Source organism: Protopterus annectens, chromosome 6.part1 (assembly GCF_019279795.1).
Source record: "Protopterus annectens isolate FY-2018-M chromosome 6.part1, PAN1.0, whole genome shotgun sequence".
Taxonomy (NCBI): domain Eukaryota; kingdom Metazoa; phylum Chordata; order Ceratodontiformes; family Protopteridae; genus Protopterus; species Protopterus annectens.
The window spans coordinates 478,901,498-478,920,401 of NC_056738.1; positions in this window are offsets into that span (position 1 = coordinate 478,901,498).

The window sequence follows — 18,904 nt, forward strand, 5'->3', positions numbered from 1 at the left end:
AGCAAGAGGTTCTCTGGTTCAATCCTCGGCTGGAGTGCCTTCTGTGCGGAGTCTGCATGTACTCCCTGTGGTCATGTGGGTTTCCTCCGGGTGCTCCGGTTTCATCCCAAAGACATGCTGTAAGTGGATTGGATACTCTAAATTGGTCCTAGGCATGAGTGTGTGCGTGCGTGCATGTGTGTGCCTTCTGTAGAAGGTTGGGTGCCAGGCTGGCAACTCAACACTGTAAAACTCCACTGCTAATCATGAGCAGAAAGGTGATCCACTGTGGTGACCCCTAACCGGGAAAAGCCGAAAGAAGAAGATTGATATTCACAAACATTAAATTTACAAGCTTTGTACTGGGACCTTACAGACAGAAGATCAGTGTATAGGATAAATAGGAGTACTTTAAGAAACACAACAAAATGAGGTATTAGAGGCGATAAGCAAGTTTCATTATTAACAGAGAAGCAGTGATGGAATAGAAATTTGGTTGTGCTAATTGAAAGTAAGTAGTTTAAGATGTACAATAAAATGAGGTATTAGAAGGGGATAAGCAGGTTAAATGATTTAGTGCTTGAAAGGGAGGCATAACAAAGGTGATGAAATGTATTAGAGAGCTATGTCCCAGATGAGGAACAGGGACAAAGCCAGGAGGCAGAGATGAAGTTTTCTAGTAATGGTTTGAAAATACAGTTTATAAAAATAGAGCATGGCAGTCACAGTTAAAACACTAGGGCAGAGTAATCAAAATGGCAGAATGAATCACTCTAGTTTCCTTTATGGTCACTGCTGTAGTAGTGTTAGTTATTTTCCAAAAGTCTTCCTGATTAAGCCATGTTGACATACAAAAGATGTTAGAAGTGTCAGGGATAAAGCAGACAACCAGTCACACCTATAAGGAAGATGACTATTTCGATCAGGCTTAATGCTCTACCATTGTGTTGCACATCACTCTTACATTTTAAGAAAATATTTCATGCTTTGCAGAAGTTAGTAAATAATTAGTAATGTCTGGAAATATTAAGTATGATGAAGATTACTTAACTGGCAAAACTGCAGCTGTGTTACTGCAGTGCTTTTGGCAGCTGCTATTAACTATACACACATTACAGTGAATATGTTCCCAATTTGTTTGCCAATGATGGTATATGTGTGAGAGAGAATTTCATCAAGTGTGTATGGGAGAAATGTTGCCATCATCCATTGCTTTTGGTAATGTGGCATTCCAAGCATGTGCATTTTGCATGACTTTCTTGTACCAGACAGAAGCAGTTGAGTGATGAACTATAGATTCATCCTCTGAATACTACTCAGTATTTATAACTGATAACAGTCTATTAAACCATGCAAGCGATGTGACAATGTTCTTTTTATAGTGCAAGCTATGCAAAATGTTTCTTAGTGCATACAAAAAAAAAAGAAAAAAAATTCAGCTATGTGGCTTTAATCTTTTTTACTTTCTCCATGTGATTTGGGTTTCTAATACCATGATGGGAATTTGACCCCATTCCTAAGTCAAAGTATGATTAAAGTTCATGAAATTAGTATTGGTTCACTCTTTGATGTCAGCCAGTAGTGCTCTTCTCAGCACTCACAATGTGCCCAGCAATGACTCCTTCTGCAATTCGTATGGAGTTACATGTATTGGTAGCATATCTAAATACAATTGTAGATTCTTCTTTATAAGACCAATTGTTCTTACTACTATTGGAACTGTCTGGGTATCTTTCTTCCACATTGCTCTCATTTCTTCCTGCAGATCCTGGTATTTTATGACTTTGTGTCTCTCTGTATGCAGGATACTGTAGTCACTGGGTGTAGCAATTTCAAGTGATCAATGCTACTTTTGTCATCTTTTTCTGGACCACTATATCCAGTTTTCTAGCATCTATCTTTTGGACTGTTGGTAATGGATGATCCCATGTGATGTAGACTTCTTCATTTTCTGTGATGCTTTGTGGCTAATGTTTCCAGTGTTTTTTCAGCCACTTCAGTACTATAGTGTTTGCACAATCCTCAGTGCAACAGTCTTGCCACATTATTATGCCTTTCAGTATACAGTCCTTCTGCCATTAGTATGTCGCAACCAGCAACGAGGTGTGCAACTGTTTCCAATTCAGTTTTACAAAACCTATATTTGTCTGTTTCTCCCACAGGTTCAATGGACTTTGTAAACCAACGTGTATACAGCCCACTATCTTGGGCCACTAATATTAACTTTCCATCTCTTGGTTTGAATTAGCCTCTCCTTAACCATTTCTGCATTCATTCCTGATCAACATGAGGTTCTTCCAGAAGTTTTCTATACTTGCAACTATATTTATGCATTTTCCACATTTCTTGCCTTCTCATCTGATCTTTACTCTTATATTCTTTCTTTTGTTTTTGACACATTAAGTTGCTGACTGATTTTTATCTGCTTCTGGTTTGATTTCCATTCTTGCTTGACACCATTATACTTCTGGTCGATTAAGCAGAGAAGTCATCTTAGATATATTTTCCTCATGTTTCAAAACTTTCACTACGTTTGGGTCTTGTGAGGTCAGCAGATATGTGTAGAGTCCAACAACTGTAGATCTATACATATAAACAGTTTCAAGGAGGCCCATACCTCATTCAGAACGGGGACTATATAATCTTGGTATGCACTGATTTTTTATAAATCATTTGGTAAGCATGAAGCATCCTTCTTATTTTCCTATCTAATCTATCCAACATGTTTTGGGGCCAGTCAGTCACTCCAAAACTGTAAGTTAGGACAGGAAGAGCAAATTGGTTTATATCCTGGATTTTATTCCTAGATGTCAGTGCTGTTTTCAGGATTAATTTAAGTCTTCTGAAGTATTCCTTACTAAGTTTTATTTGCATTTGTTCATGTTTTATTGTTTATCCTTCATCAATGCCCAGATATTTATACACTCCCTCTTGCTAAAGTTCTTTTATATCACATGACATAATGGCTAAAGTGTTTACCTTAAAGACACAAGGTGCAGGATTTGATTCTCACATGGGGTAACTGGCTAGGCTTCAAATAGCCCAAAAGGGCAGTTAGCCTAGTACTAATTTATGAACCTATGAACATTCTTGTCCCAAACCAATGTTTTCCTGGTGCTGTAGTTTTACGGCTTTAAAGGTTACTTTTGCACATTTATCAAGACCAAATGGCATTTTTATATCATCTGAAAAAGTTTTGACAACTTGCAGTTGTGCTTTCATTTCCTCATCTGATGAACTGCACAGTTTTAAATCTTTGACAAAGAGAAGATGAGTAGTCTTTATACTTTGTCGTTTTCTAGGAGCCAAATTGCAGTCATGGCCTAAGTTGTTAAGTAAACAGCTTAATAGGTTAATGGCAAGGCAGAATAACAATGGTGACAGAGAGTCACCCCGGAATATCCCCCTTTGAATTTTTATCCCTGGAATAATAATTTGTCCTTTATCATGGCTTAATTGTAAAGTTGTCTGCCACTGTTTTGTGGTCACTGTAATGTAGTCAATCAGTATAGGGTGTATCTTATACATTTTTAACCACTCTTTTATCCATGAATGTGAGATACTATCAAATACCTTTTTTATTGTCAATCCATGCCATACTTAAATTCTTCCCCTTTTTACAGTTCTCCAGCATGACTTTATTTAACAACAAATGATCCTTTGTTCCATATGACTTTCTTTTATTGCCCTTTTGTTCTACTGCCATAATTGAGTTTTCTTCTAAATAACTATAAACTCTGTTGGCATCACTTCCCGTGTATAATTTATATATCGTCAGAAGGCAAGTTATTGGTCTATAATTTTTTGAGTAGCCTGCAGGTTCACTCTTTAGAATGAGCATTGTTTTGCCTGTTGTTAGCTAGGCTGGTGTCTGTTTGGGGTGCACATATAAATAGTTCTTACTCATGACTAAATCCTCGTGCAAAGATGTTAATACTTTTAACCAGAAGATAAGTACTGCATCTGGGCCTGGGGTTTTCCAATTAGAGGCTTTTCTTAACTTTGTTTCAATCTCTCTGGCTGTTACTTCAGCCCATTTCATATCCTGTACCTTTAAACTTCTTATTCTTTCTTTTACTTCTGTTATCCATTTAGCAACTTTGTTATGTTCCACAGGATCTTCATAGATACTTCTCCAAAATGTATCTACTTCCTCTTTTTTTGGCGGTCTTTCAATTCCTTTTACCTTATTTCCCAATTCTCTGTAAAACATTTTTGGGACATCAATAATTTGCTTATTTTGTACTTTTCCTTTATATTTATCCATGTATCTTCTAAGGTTTTCTGCTCGTACTGAAATTTTTAGTTGGTTATTTAACAGTGCACAATAGATCCTGGTATGTTCTAATACTGTGCATTGCTTTAATCACATCTATCTTTCTTAGTATTTTTTTGATCTGTTCCCTCTTCTATACTCTTCTAACACTGACACTTCTTGTCTTAATTGCTTTATAGTTTTCTCTATTTCATACTTCCATGATGGCATTCAATTCCTTCCCTTCCTTTCTCTTACTACCCTGTGTTCTTGTTGTAAAATTTTATCAGTTATTAATTTAGCAGCACAGTAATATATCCTGTTTACTTCTGTTATATCACATGGATATGTGGCATATGTGGGATTTGTGCTATTGTCTTAGGATGGCGACAGTCCTCCTACTGGATGGAGGCCTAACTATCAGTATGTGAGAAGCACACTTCTGAGAATATAAAAAACAATGGTATATGCAACAGTATGAACAAAAAAATCCAACCAGTTATGGTCTGATGAAGCCACAGTGTATTTGTTGAAAGCGCTTACCGACTTGCAAGTATTTTATTAAAGATATATTGAATATCTACAACTGTTGGCGGATATCTTATGTGCTGTGCTTCCTGCTGCAATACAGTGTTTTGTTTTACAAATAATATTAACGCAAGCAGAGACTGAAAGCATATGCCACCAATCATATAATCACAGTTAAAAGGCAAAACATTTAGAAAGGAAAGAAGTAATACAGTGCAATGACTTCTCTGTTGTACTTTTAATACAGATGCTCTGGCTGGAGAACTCATTTCTGTTTTGCCTGCACATACCTCTCTGAGATGAATGAGAAAATATATTTATTTTATACACACACACACACACACACACACACACACACACACACACACACACACACATATATATATATATATATATATATATATATATATATATACATACACACATACATCACTCTATTAAGAAAATCCATCAAAAGCTTGGCTGTCTATATAGAAACAAAAGGTTCCTTACCCCTACCTCCAGTATCTCATTGGCCAATGCTTATCTTATTCTCAACCTTTTCGACGGTTCACAAATATTTCCTAATCTTCAGTCTTCTCTTCTCACTAAACTTGAAACTACCTATAACAAAGTGGCTAGATTTGCTGCTAATCTGCCATCCAAATCACATTATTGTCATGCCCTCAGGTTACTTAATTGGCTAGAGTTCCATAACCAACTGACATTTATTCAATTACTCATCATCCTTTCCATTATCAGTAAACCTTCTTCTTGCTGTAACATCTCCTCAATAGTTTCATTTTATATTCCTCTTTGACCAATATTTTTTACAGATTCATAAACCTAAAAAATCTGTTGGACAAAACCTATATTGCTACTTACCTGCCATTCAGTGGAACAAGCTTCCCATGACCCTGAGATGCATACCTCAAGTCTACAAATGTAAGAGCTCTATTAAAGAATATCTAAACCACAGTTGAATTTGTCACTGTAACCACCCTACCTGAATCTAAACCTTTACCCTTCCTCTTCTCCTCTCTTTTTACTCCTTTCTCCATTCTAACCCTTTATTTTCCTTCCTTTGCTCTGTTTTCTACTCCAACTTACCTGATTTCTTCTACCTGTATATTTACCTGAATCTATTCTTATTTTTTTCTCTTATTTTTTTCTCTTCTTTGCTTTAGATTTTAATTTTATTATATCTTTACCTTCTACTAATAAATGCACCTTCTGTCAACTGTATTTTGTTTCTAATTTACATACTGAATCTTCACTATTTAATATTTCATTTGTCTTTGCCACCAGTATGATTATCTTTTATTATTTTGTTAACTTTTTTGTATTTTAAAATTATTGTAACTTGAATTTTTCATTTATATACATATTTGTACTGTGGAGCTTTTCTCCCCATGCCTCCACTAAAAAAGGGCTCTGTCCCAGTCGGACTAACTCGGTCAATAAATGCTAAATAAATAAATAAATATATATATATATATATAGATATATATATATATATATATATATATATATATATATATATACATACATATAAATAATATTACACCCCAAACTAGAATTTCATAGGCTTCTTCTCTTTTCAAGAACTACAAAGACTATTACTTCTATCTCACAGGCTGCAAAAACTAAGGTACCATACTGTAATGGTCTCCAAAAGGAAAAGGCTATGGAACAGAACCACAGTTTTTTGGGCTGTCCTTGCAAAAAATGCTACCTCCCAGCTGGGATCAAAATAAAGTTTAAGAATGATGCTAAAGTCAGCCAGAATAATCTGCACAGGTTAACTGTGCAAAACCCATGAGAGAAGAAAAGAACTTCATATGGGGGGATTTTGTTCTCAGGAGAGTAAACTGATGAGGATAGTGGACTAAGTCAATAAGGGACCTGCCTTACCTGCCCATTGATGTGGCTAACATGGCAGTCAAACAAGCCTTCATCCTCACAAAAGTAAATAGGGTCACAAGTTATATTTTACTGTCCTTGAAAAAAGAAATGACTAGCATAATAAATGGATTAGAAAAGTGTAGGAGAAGAGCGAGAAGCTCAGCAAACAGCACATACAGAAATACCACCTGACTGCTGCCTGCTATGGCATGGTGAAGTAAATACCACCTGACTGCTGGTTGCTATGACATGGTGAAGTAAATACCACCTGATTGCTGCCTGCTGTGGTATGGTGAAGTAAGTACCATCTGACTGATGAATGCTATGGCATGGTGAAGTAAATACCACCTGACTGTTGCCTGCTAAGGCATGGTGAAGTAAATACCACCTGACTGTTGCCTGCTAAGGCATGGTGAAGTAAATACCATGTTACTGCTGCCTGCTATGGCATGGTGAAGTAAATACCACCTGACTGCTGCTTGCTATGGTATGGCGATGTAAATACCACTTGACCGCTGCCTGCTATGGCATGGTGAAGTAAATACCACTTGACTGCTGCCTGCTATGGCATGGTGAAATAAATACCACCTGACTGCTGCCTGCTATGGCATGGTGAAGCAAATACCACCTGACTGCTGCCCGATATGGCATGGTGCAGTAAATACTACCTGACTGCTGCCTGCTATGGCATGGTGAAGTAAATACCACCTGACTGCTGCCTGTTATGACATGCTGAAGTAAATACCACCTGAGTGCTGCCTGCTATAGCATGGTGATGCAAATGCCACTTGACTGCTGCCTGCTATGGCATGGTGAAGCAAATACCACCTGACTGCTGCCCGATATGGCATGGTGCAGTAAATACTACCTGACTGCTGCCTGCTATGGCATGGTGAAGTAAATACCACCTGACTGCTGCCTGTTATGACATGCTGAAGTAAATACCACCTGACTGCTGCCTGCTATAGCATGGTGATGCAAATGCCACTTGACTGCTGCCTGCTATGGCATGGTGAAGTAAATACCACCTGACTGCTGCCTGCTATGGCATGGTGAAGTAAATGTCACCTGACTGTTGCCTGCTAAGGCATGGTGAAGTAAATACCACCTGACTGCTGCCTGCTATGACATGGTGAAGTAAATATTACCTGACTGCTGCCTGTTATGGCATGGTGAATAAATACCCCCTGATTGCTGCCTGCTATGGCATGGTGAAATAAATACCACCTGACTGCTGCCTGCTACAGCACGGTGAAGTAAATACCACCTGACTGTTGCTTGCTATAGCATGGTGAATTAAGTACCACCTGACTGCTGCCTGCTATGGCATGGAGAAGTATATACTACCTGATTGCTGGCTGCTATGGCACGATGAAGTAAATGCCACCTGACTGCTGCCTGCTTTGGCATGGCGATGTAAATACCACTTGACTGCTGCCTGCTATGCCATGGTGAAGTAAATACCACATGACTACTGCCTGCTATGGCATGGTGAAGTAAATACCACCTGACTGCTGCCTGCTATGACATGGAGAAGTAAATACCACCTGACGTCTGCTGTTATGGCATGGTGAAGTAAATAACACCAGACTGCTGCCAGCTGTGGCATGGTGAAGTAAATACCACCTGATTGCTGCCTGCTGTGGCATGGTGAAGTAAATACCACCTGATTGCTGCCTGCTGTGGCATGGTGAAGAAAATACCACCTGACTGCTGCCTGCTATGACATGGTGATGCAAATGCCACTTGACTGCTGCCTGCTATGGCATGGTGAAGTAAATGCCACCTGACTGCTGCCTGCTATGGCATGGTGAAGTAAATGCCACCTGACTGTTGCCTGCTAAGGCATGGTGAAGTAAATACCACCTGACTGTTGCCTGCTATGACATGGTGAAGTAAATACTACCTGACTGCTGCCTGTTATGGCATGGTGAATAAATACCACCTGATTGCTGCCTGCTATGGCATGGTGAAATAAATACCACCTGACTGCTGCCTGCTACAGTACGGTGAAGTAAATACCACCTGACTGCTGCTTGCTATAGCATGGTGAATTAAGTACCACCTGACTGCTGCCTGCTATGGCATGGTGAAGTATATACTACCTGATTGCTGGCTGCTATGGCACGATGAAGTAAATGCTACCTGACTGCTGCCTGCTATGGCATGGTGATGTAAATACCACTTGACTGCTGCCTGCTATGGCATGATGAAGTAAATACCACCTGACTACGGCCTGCTATGGCATGGTGAAGTAAATACCACCTGATTGCTGCCTGCTGTGGCATGGTGAAGAAAATACCACCTGTCTGCTGCCTGCTGTGGTATGGTGAAATAAATATCACCTGGTTGTTGCCTGCTGTGGCATGGTGAAGTAAGTACCACCTGATTGCTGCCTGCTGTGGCATGGTGAAGCAAATACCACCTGACTGCTGCCTGCTATGGTATGGTGAAATAAATACCACCTGACTGCTCCAGCTATGGCATGGTGAAGTAAATACCACCTCATTGCTGTCTGCTGTGACATGGTGAAGTTAAGGTGCTTCATGTCATGAGGTTCAAGTAATAGTTGACTGACTAGCAGAGAGCTTATGGTTTACCTTCACTGTGAAATAGGGTGCTATTTGGAAGGATGCTGCCCTGTATTGCCATGATGGGGAATATCATTATTTATGGGAAGTAGGTGTCCTCTGTTTAAATCCTTAATTGACAAGCAGCTAAACTGGATGTGGAGGTAATACAGGAAGTGTCAGACTATTTATGGTCTCTGTCCCCAGTGCAGCAGAGTAAGCAGCAGCAAAGACTCTAGCTGTCCAACCAATAGAAAAGATGGTAATGGGCAAATAAGAATGGAACAAGAGAAATTTGATAAGTGGCAAATAAGACTGGAAAAGAGAAACATGATAAGGGGCAAATAAGAAAGGAACTAGAGAAACATGATAAGGGACAAATAGGAAAGGAACAAGAGAAACATGATAGGGGCAAATAAGAAAGTAAGAGAAAGATAATAAGGGGCAAATAAGAAAGGAACAAGAGAAACATGGAGCAAACAAGAAAGGAACAAGAGAAAATATGATAAGGGGCAAATAAAAATGGAACACGAAAAACATGATAAGGGGCAAATAAGAAAGGAACAAGCGAAACATGATAAGGGGCTAAATAAGAAAGTAAGAGAAAAGATGATAAGGGGCAAATAAGAAGGAACAAGAAAAACATGGTGCAAATAAGAAAGGAACAAGAGAACACATGATGTAACAAATCCCCCATGATTTTATTTCATCTCATGTGTTGTCATGGCTGTGGCAGCACTCTTTGGTGGTGTTGATACTGTCTGTATTATATTAATGTCATAGTGGAAGTCAATGGTTGCACACTATCTGTAGTCCTCCAGACAGCTGTTTGGACATAGGATTTGTATGTCATTCTTGAGGTCTGTGAATTAAATAATGAGCAGGAAAGGGCCTACCACACAGCCCTGTTGTATGGACATCACTGGACTTGCAATATAGGTCACTTCACACATTTCCACATATTTAGATATCACATATGTGATCCAGTGGCCTGCCCACTTGGTGATATAGGTGTTTTATGGCCACATTTGACAGAGTTAACTGAATACCTCAGTGTGGCTTTGTGTCAAATGCCTTGGCCTGTTAAAGTTCCACAGGATGATAGTGTTGCCATTATGCATGCCCTCAATGACCTCTTTGAGGACATCTAACAGTTGTAACAGACATGGATGTAGCATTAACAACTCACACATGTTTTTTGCTCATAGCCAGGATATTACCAGTGTTGATTCAGAAAAGGTCTATGATTACATTGTGGTCTACTTCACAGATGAGGAGAATCAGGATGTGTCTATACATGCATGCATCAGGGGCTGCCCCCCCCCCCAACTCAGATGGATGCATGTTGATGTACACCCTTCTATGGGAATATATTCTGTCTGGAGGGTGTGTTGAAGTGTGTATCCAACTGTGTCAGGTAGGTGTATGGTCTGAGTCACACTGTAGGTGATCTGTGATGTTGTCACAGACCATTGATTCTGTATGATAGGCCTGGATGAAAGTAAGACAGTGCATACTGCCTGTCTTGATCTGGCCTAGAGTTTGGATACACTCCCCCATTCAGGTATCATTGAGAAACTCTCCTAGATGGGATTAACCCTTACATCACTATATGGCTAACAAACTGTCTCACTGACAGAACACATACTGTGAAAGTTGATGAATCAATCTCTACTAGAAGAGCTATCATCACTGGTGTACCCCAAGGATCTGTGCTAGGCCCTTTACTGTTTGGAATCTATTTCTCAACAGTCCAGGCTAAAGTATATAGCCTTTGACTTACCAAGTTTGCTGATTATTGCATATTGAGTGCAATCATTGAGTTGACCAATGATGTTAACATATTACAAGAGGGGCTAACATGGACAAATGATTGCTGTCAAAGCCACGCTGTCTACAAATAATTGCAAAATTGTGTAATTATGCTTGCCTTCTGTAAAGTGAAATTTCCCATTAATTCCAGCATTGACAACACTCCCCATGCTCAAACCCAGTAGTGAAAGTCCTGGGAACACACATAGATAGCAATCTGAACTTCGACCACCAAGTTTCCACAGTAATATGGAAAGGCTACATCATACAGCTCATAAGTTAGGCCATCATATGCAGATTTGAGAATGTTATAAAAGCACTGTACCTGACCCTCATCAGAACACTATTAGAGTATAATGCTCCTTTTTGTGTGTATCTCAACAGCTACCTGCAGCTGGTCTCAAGGGGGTATTTCTTTTCCAGACTTTAATTTATATATTATCTCTTCTATTATAAAAGTTATTACTTTATTAATAGATCAGTCATATATCGCAAAATGGAAAGATTATTGGGAGCTAATTAGTATGCACTTCATGAAAATCTCCTTAACACATAAAAATATGATTGTAAATAACTCCATGTTGTGGTTGCTAAAGGAATTTTGTACTTCACCTATTACGCCTAAACATATGGTTTGTTACCCATTAAATATTATTATTAGTTATCGTAACTTTATATTCATGCACCCTAAGTATAGGGAATGGAATTCTATTGTATTCCCTATAATGTATACTCAGGGTATGCTTATGTCATCTACTTCTGAAGGAGCTCATTTAGCTATAGATAATGATCTAAAGTACTGGTATCAGCTAATATCTGATAATAAAGTTAAAAATCTAGATTTCTTAAAACAAGAATTTGATCTAAGAGAAACTTGCTGGTTAGAGGTTCAGATCTTTAGACAACATCTCATTGATAGAATAGATCTAATGTCTATAACAGTTAAAGAATCTATTCCAAAACTGATTGATTACTTGATATTAAATTTACAGCATAAAGTTTTTGATAAAGGTAAACTTTCATATATACATAAAATTATCAGACAAGAAACTTTTTACAGTGTAGATTCATACTGGAATTATTTCACCTCTATTAATGGGGACCCACCAACTCAACAAGATAAACAATATATATTGGAATCTGCTTATAGAACTACATCTTCCATTGTCTGGAGACTTTATACATGGAAATTTTTACATAGATCTTTTTATACACCTTTGATGCTGAATAAAATAAATAATAAAGATAATCTATGTAAGAGCTGTAATGTAGAAATTAATGCTGACTGGGCTCATATGTTTTATGACTGTATGAAGTTGAAAGAATACTGGAAGTCAATTAATGAATTTTTGCAGGCTCTTTTTACAGATAATTTCATTATTTCTAAGTCTCTTATATTATTCAACACACCTGTACCTCAATGTGTTAAAAAGATTAAGCTTCCCTTGTTATGGTCTATCCTAGCAGTGGCCAGGAAAATAATAACTAGAAATTGGATTTCAGATACACCTCCTTCATTCAATGAATTTAAAAATGTTATGAATATAATGTGCCAGATGGAAATAAGCACAATTAGAATGAGAACAACTAGAAAAACATCATATTATATTGTATGGGATAATTTACAAAATTTGTTAAAAAAATTCTAATTTCAATAGCACGGTATTTTAGTTTAATTAATTGATCTGATTGTAGTGGATGTCTTTGTATTATAATAATACCTATTTTTAATTACTTGTATAAAATTGTTATGATATTTCTCTTATATGTTAAAACAATAAACCTGTTTTGAAAAAAAAAAACAGATACCTGCAGCAGCTGGAGAAACCACAGGGGTTTCTCACCCAGAAAATACAGGGCCTACAAACCATGCCATGATGTATGTGGATAGACTGAAAGCCCTGTCACAATCTTATGGGATGAGGTGACTTGTACCTGACCCTGGAAATGCTGCACATCTGCAAATCAGCTATAGCTGATGACACCAGCAGAGTCTGGTGAGAAGAAGATGGTAATAGCAGTGGCTGGTGTAAAATGCTCTTTATAATGTCAAGCAAGTACTCAAACACACACACACACACACACACACACACACACACACACACACACACACACACACACACACACACACACATACACTCCCCAGTTTACTGCAATGAGAACAGAACTCCTACTTATCTATGTACACCGACTAAAGAACACTGTATTTAAGGAAAGCACCATAGCACAAGTCTGACTTGGAGACTGTCAAACAACAGTTTATAGGTGATGCCATCAGTAGTGTCTGGTGAGAAGAAAATTGTAATAGCAGTGGCTCACATGCTAGTGTAAAATGCTCTTTCTAATGTCAAGCAAGTACAAACACACACACACACACACACACACACACACACACACACACACACACGCACACACGCACACACACGCACACACATACACACATACACACACCCCAGTTGACTGCTGTGAGTACAGAACCACTATGTCTCTAAGTACACCCACTAAAGAACTCAGTACTGTGTGCAAACACCATGTCGCCATGATACAAGTCTGACTTTTCAAGGCTGCAGGACCATTTATATTTGATGACATCAGCAGTGGATGTTGAAGAGAAGATGTCTGAAGGCCTTTGTTGAATAGATGTTTAGACATGTGCAAGTGTCAAAATATTGGCAAACCATGGGATTGGAGTGGTAATTGTAGGATACACACATGCTGTTCTGACTAGATAGAAACACACACACACACACACACACACACACACACACACACACACACACACACACACACACACACACACACACACACACACACCTCCCAGTTGACTGCAATGAGAACAGAACCTCTACTTATCTAAGTACACAGACTGGAGAACTGTGTATTTTATGCAAGCACCACAGCACAAGTCTGAATTTTACAAGTCTGCAGGCCAACTTATAGTGGATGACATCAACACTGGATGTTGGAGTGAAGATGTGTGGAGGCCAGCATGAAATGGATAGCTAGCCATGTCCAACTGTCAAGATATTAATGTTCTGAATGCTGCCAGACTGATGAGTATATGCGATGTGTAGTAATTGGTGTTTGTGTTTCCAATGTGCAGGAATACTTTAAGATATAGTTTTACAAACTACATGCATACAGGTGTCCACATTACTACAAGTACAGGAAAATCTGAATGTGTATTATCATTATAAAGATGGACATGGTATATAAGACAACATTTGTTATTTATTTATGTACTGTAGTTGTTATATTTGTGAATAAGTACTGAGAGACCAATGTTGCAGTGCATGGGGTGAGATAACAAATGGCTGCATTGTAAATATGTGTCATTTTCTTAGATAGTGCCTTCATTTTGTTTGTTTCCACATATAGTTTCATGGCATGAATACTAAATGGACAGTTAACAATAGTAATACATGCTATTTTCAACTTTGCAAGGGTACTGACCAGTAGTGGGTTTGGGCGATGGTTGGTATAGCATTTGCACATGTGAGATACACATTTTTGCCACTTTTCCTGTTTGCTTGAAATGAAGCAGTGCGAAAACCCTAGCCTCATTGCTAAAATTATGAGAGTTCTCAGTACTGAGGATATAAAACACATCTACTGCTTAGCTGACTCTGTGGCAGCAGGTGTAAATGCACTGACACATTTGTTTTGCAGACAGATGATACAGGATTCAAATCCAGGTGTATGTGATACTTATAGGTTCATAGGTTCATAGGCTGGTACTAGGCTATTGGCCCTAGGGCCTATACAAGCCTAGCTATAACAATTCCTTGGCTATTTCTTCCACAATATTCACTTCCCTGGACCCCTGTCTAGCAGGGCAACTGACGTGATCCCCAGGGTACATTTCCTATCTTCCATCCAGTCGTCAAGGTTCCTTTTGAAGAGGGCCAAGTAGGTGCTCTGTTTGACATGTATGGGGAGTCTCTGGGTCAGGAATCTATCCCTCCAGCATGTTTTGTTCAATGTGATGACAAGATTTAGGTCTCTGGAGCATGTGGCTCTGACGGATTTGGATTTCTTTAAGTGTAGCATGTCCAACAAATCTGGGTTTGACATGGCCTTGTATGTCAAGCAGAGAGTGCCTCTGAGTAGACGATATGTGACAGAGTATAGTTGGGTTTTTTTTAGTCAGTCAGCATAGGGCATCTGCTTTAGGTCTGTGATTCTTTTAGTGAGGTGTTTCTGTGGCCTTTCCAGTTGTTGCAGATGCCTTGTGAGGTACATACCAAATGTGGCGTTGTACTCTATGATGGATCTAATGAGGGATGAGTACAGTGGGACAATGACCTCCTTTTTTCTTGAGGAAAAGCCCTTAGTGATGAGGTATGCCACATAGAAGGATTTCCTGACTGTTGTGGTGATGTGGTTATCGAAGGTTAGACCACTGTCCACCTGTGTTCCTAAATCTCTTATCACACTTTTGGTGTTTAGTGTAATACCACCTATGTGGTAATTCATGGGTACATGTTTTTTCCCAAAGGGGATAACTATACACTTCTTGGCATTGAGCTTGAGCCCATGGCTCTGGCACAAAGCATCTGTTTCTGTAAGGCCCTTTTGTAGAATATCCACATCATTTGGGGATCCAATAATGGTTCCCAGTTTGCAGTCATCTTCAAACTTTGTTAGCCAGAGTCCCTCAGTGTTGGCCTGTACTTCAGAGAAGTAGATACCAAACAAGAGCGGTCCCAGGACTGAACCCTGAGGTACTCCACTTGATACTTGTCTGGAGCTGGATTTGGAGTCGGCTACTTTTACAGTGTGGGTTCTGTCAGTAAGCCAGTTGGCAATCCATCAAGTGGTGTATGGATTTATGCCCGGCTTAGTAAGTTTATCTATGATTCCAGAGTGCGGGATGGTGTTGAAGGCCTTGGAAAGGTCCAGATAGGCTGTGTGGACTGTCTTTTCCTCGTCCATGGCTCTGGAGACTGATTCAAAGAAGTCAGCCAGGTTCAGGAGACACGATCGGCCCTTCACAGACCCAAACTGGGTGGGGTCCAGTGTCTGAAGGTTGCCAGTGTCTTTGTTTATAAGTTCCATGATAATACATTCCATGGCCTTGCAGATCAGGCTCATCAGACTGATGGGACTGTAGTTCCCAGGATCCAAGGTGGATCCCCCTATGTGGAGTGGGATAACTGTAGCTGTGCGCCACTCAGTGGGCACGAAGCCTGAGGTGAGGCTATGATTAAACATGACACTTAAGTGAGGTGCCAATTCATTTTGTAGTTCATGTAGTACACAGCCCAGGATGTCATCTGGTCCCATGGATGCAGTATTCTTAGCTTTGAAGGATGTGGTTTCTAACTGTGTGGCCATGATTTTCAAAATATGGCATTTTTTCTGTATTGAAATGGGCCCTTTTGGTGGTGAGGGGGGGTGAAGTTGGCACTGAATCGATATGCCAGGATATTGGCAATGTCATTGGGATCAGTATATTTAATGCCATTTTGTTGTAGCTCAGAGCAGATATGAGCATTGCCATTTAGATTCTTGACATAGCTATAGAATGCCTTGTGGTTGTCTTTGGAATGTTTGGCAATTTTATTTTCGTAACTAGCTTTGGAGGATTTTATGAGGGATCTCAGCTTCTCACTAAGGCTGGTAAGGTAGGTTTTGCATCCTGGGATTTTCCTCTTTTCTGCAACAGTTTCTTCCTTCTGTTGTATAGTTTGTTTATGACAGGGGACCACCAGATTGGCTTCCTTTTTTTGGAGGAGAGCGTCTTGGTTCTATTTGGGATGGCACAATTCATGCACAAGTGTATGTGCTCGTACAGTGCTTTAGTGTAGGATTCGCTAGTCAGACTTTCAGTTCCCATCTGCATGGGTATCATGAAGTTTATCACTTCTGACTTGAGTAGCATGAAGTTGGCCTTGGAGAAGTTTTTTACGGATGTTTCCTTACTGGGGGGTGGGGGTGGGGTGGGGTGTGGATGTCAAAGGTGATTAGCTTATGGTCAGTCCTAACCAACGAGGGGGTGACCACTGAGGTGGAACATTGATTTCCCACATTGGTAATGACCAGGTCCAGGATACTGGAGCCCCTGGTGGGACTATGGATTAGTTGATTCAGGACATTGGAATTTATGAATTCCAAGAACCATTGGGCAAAGTTGTTGGTACACGAGTAGTTTTCCCAGTTAATGACAGGGTAGTTGAAATCACCCACTATTAGGGTGTTTGGTTGTATCTTCATATTTTCCAGTATGTTTAGAAAGGTGTAGTGAAAATCTTGAGGCATGGTGGGGGATCTGTAGCAAGCTACAATTTGGATTGCAGTCTTCACAGTGTTAGTTGCACCTGGAGAATTTTGGATGCATTGTGTTAGGCAACTAGCTTGGAGGTGTGAATATCGTTGGTGAATATGGACACTCCTCCACCTTTAGGGTTTTGATCCTAGTTTTGTGGCCAAAAAGTGTGGTAAGAGTTGTAGCCTGGTATTGCAGGGGTGCTCTCTAGAGCCTTGAACCAGGTCTCAGTTATTGCACAGATATCGATGTTTTCCATTTTTAGGAGTGCCTCGAGAGAGTGCATTTTGAGGTTTAGACTTCTAGCATTGAGTAGCATTACCTTCAGATTTTGCATAATTGTACCTGTTATGGTGGTGGTTTTGTCCTTTGAGCCTTGCCTAAAAAAGGCACTATAGGGGTGGCAAGAGCCTTAGCCAGTAACCTGAATCCCAGAGGCAACAGGTGCAGACCATCTCTGGCAAAGCATCATGGTTTGTCGATCATGTCGCCCCAGGCAGACAGATACTGGATTCCCTTTGAATGACACCAGAAGCTTAGCCAATTGTTGAAGTCAATCATTTTGTCCTCATACTGTGGTATCATTCTGGGTGAAGGCAGGATGCTACTCAGGGCTAGGGTCATACCTGTCTGGGCCACATGATACGAGAGTTCTTCCATGTCTCTTTTCATGTAGTCCAGGGAGGTACTTCTCAAGTCATTCACTCCGACATGGACAATGACAGAGTTGTATTTGTACTTGTCGTGGAGTGACTTGAGTGCATGCATTATGTGGTGGATCCTGGCACCCGACAGGTAGCTGACTGCAATTTTCTCCTTGTTCAGCCTGGTGAGCGGGACATCAGTGTGCCTGACTATAGAGTCACCTATGACTAAAGTGTTGGGTACGTTGTCTTGCCTTAGGGGCTGCTGTTGGGTGATACACTGGTGTGGTGAGCTATGTGATACTTTGGTTGTGATTGGTGTTTGTTTACATTTCAGCTTCAGAAGTCCTTTTTGCTTGGACAGGTTAATGTTAAGGGCCTCCGCATATGTGGGTTTAGTGTTGCTATGTGTGGATGTTGGTAGTGAGGGTTTTGAATGGCTATGTGTTGCTTGAGGTGTAGTGCGGGTGTTAACCTTCTCTTCTTGATTATCTAGCACAATCTTAGCTGGAGAGAGCTTTGCTTCCAGTTTGGCTATGTAAGTACATCTCTCGCAGGTTGTAGTGTTGGGTGGTAGGAGGAGAGGGTTGTCTGTGTACATGAGGCAATTGCTGCATTGCCCCAGTATGCCCAGATTCACCAGGTGGAGAGGAGAAATCACCGGAAGCTGACCCTTGGACATGCCTCGTTAGGTGCTTTTTTTTTTTTTTTTAAAGTACAAGAGCTGTTTTCCCTTACCTTGGCAAGGTACTTTGTAATTATAGGCTGGTTAGTGCCTATGATTAATTTCTCCTTATTAACAAGGAGAGTTGAGTGCTTGCACCAGTTTAAGGCTTCCTAGTGCTTTCCAGCAGGTTTTAGAGCAAGTGTTAGTCACAGGATCTCCAACCAGAAAGAGTCAGGAATCAATGCACTCTGCTCCTACTCTCACCAGGATCAGAATATAAGCACAGATTCCAAGCTG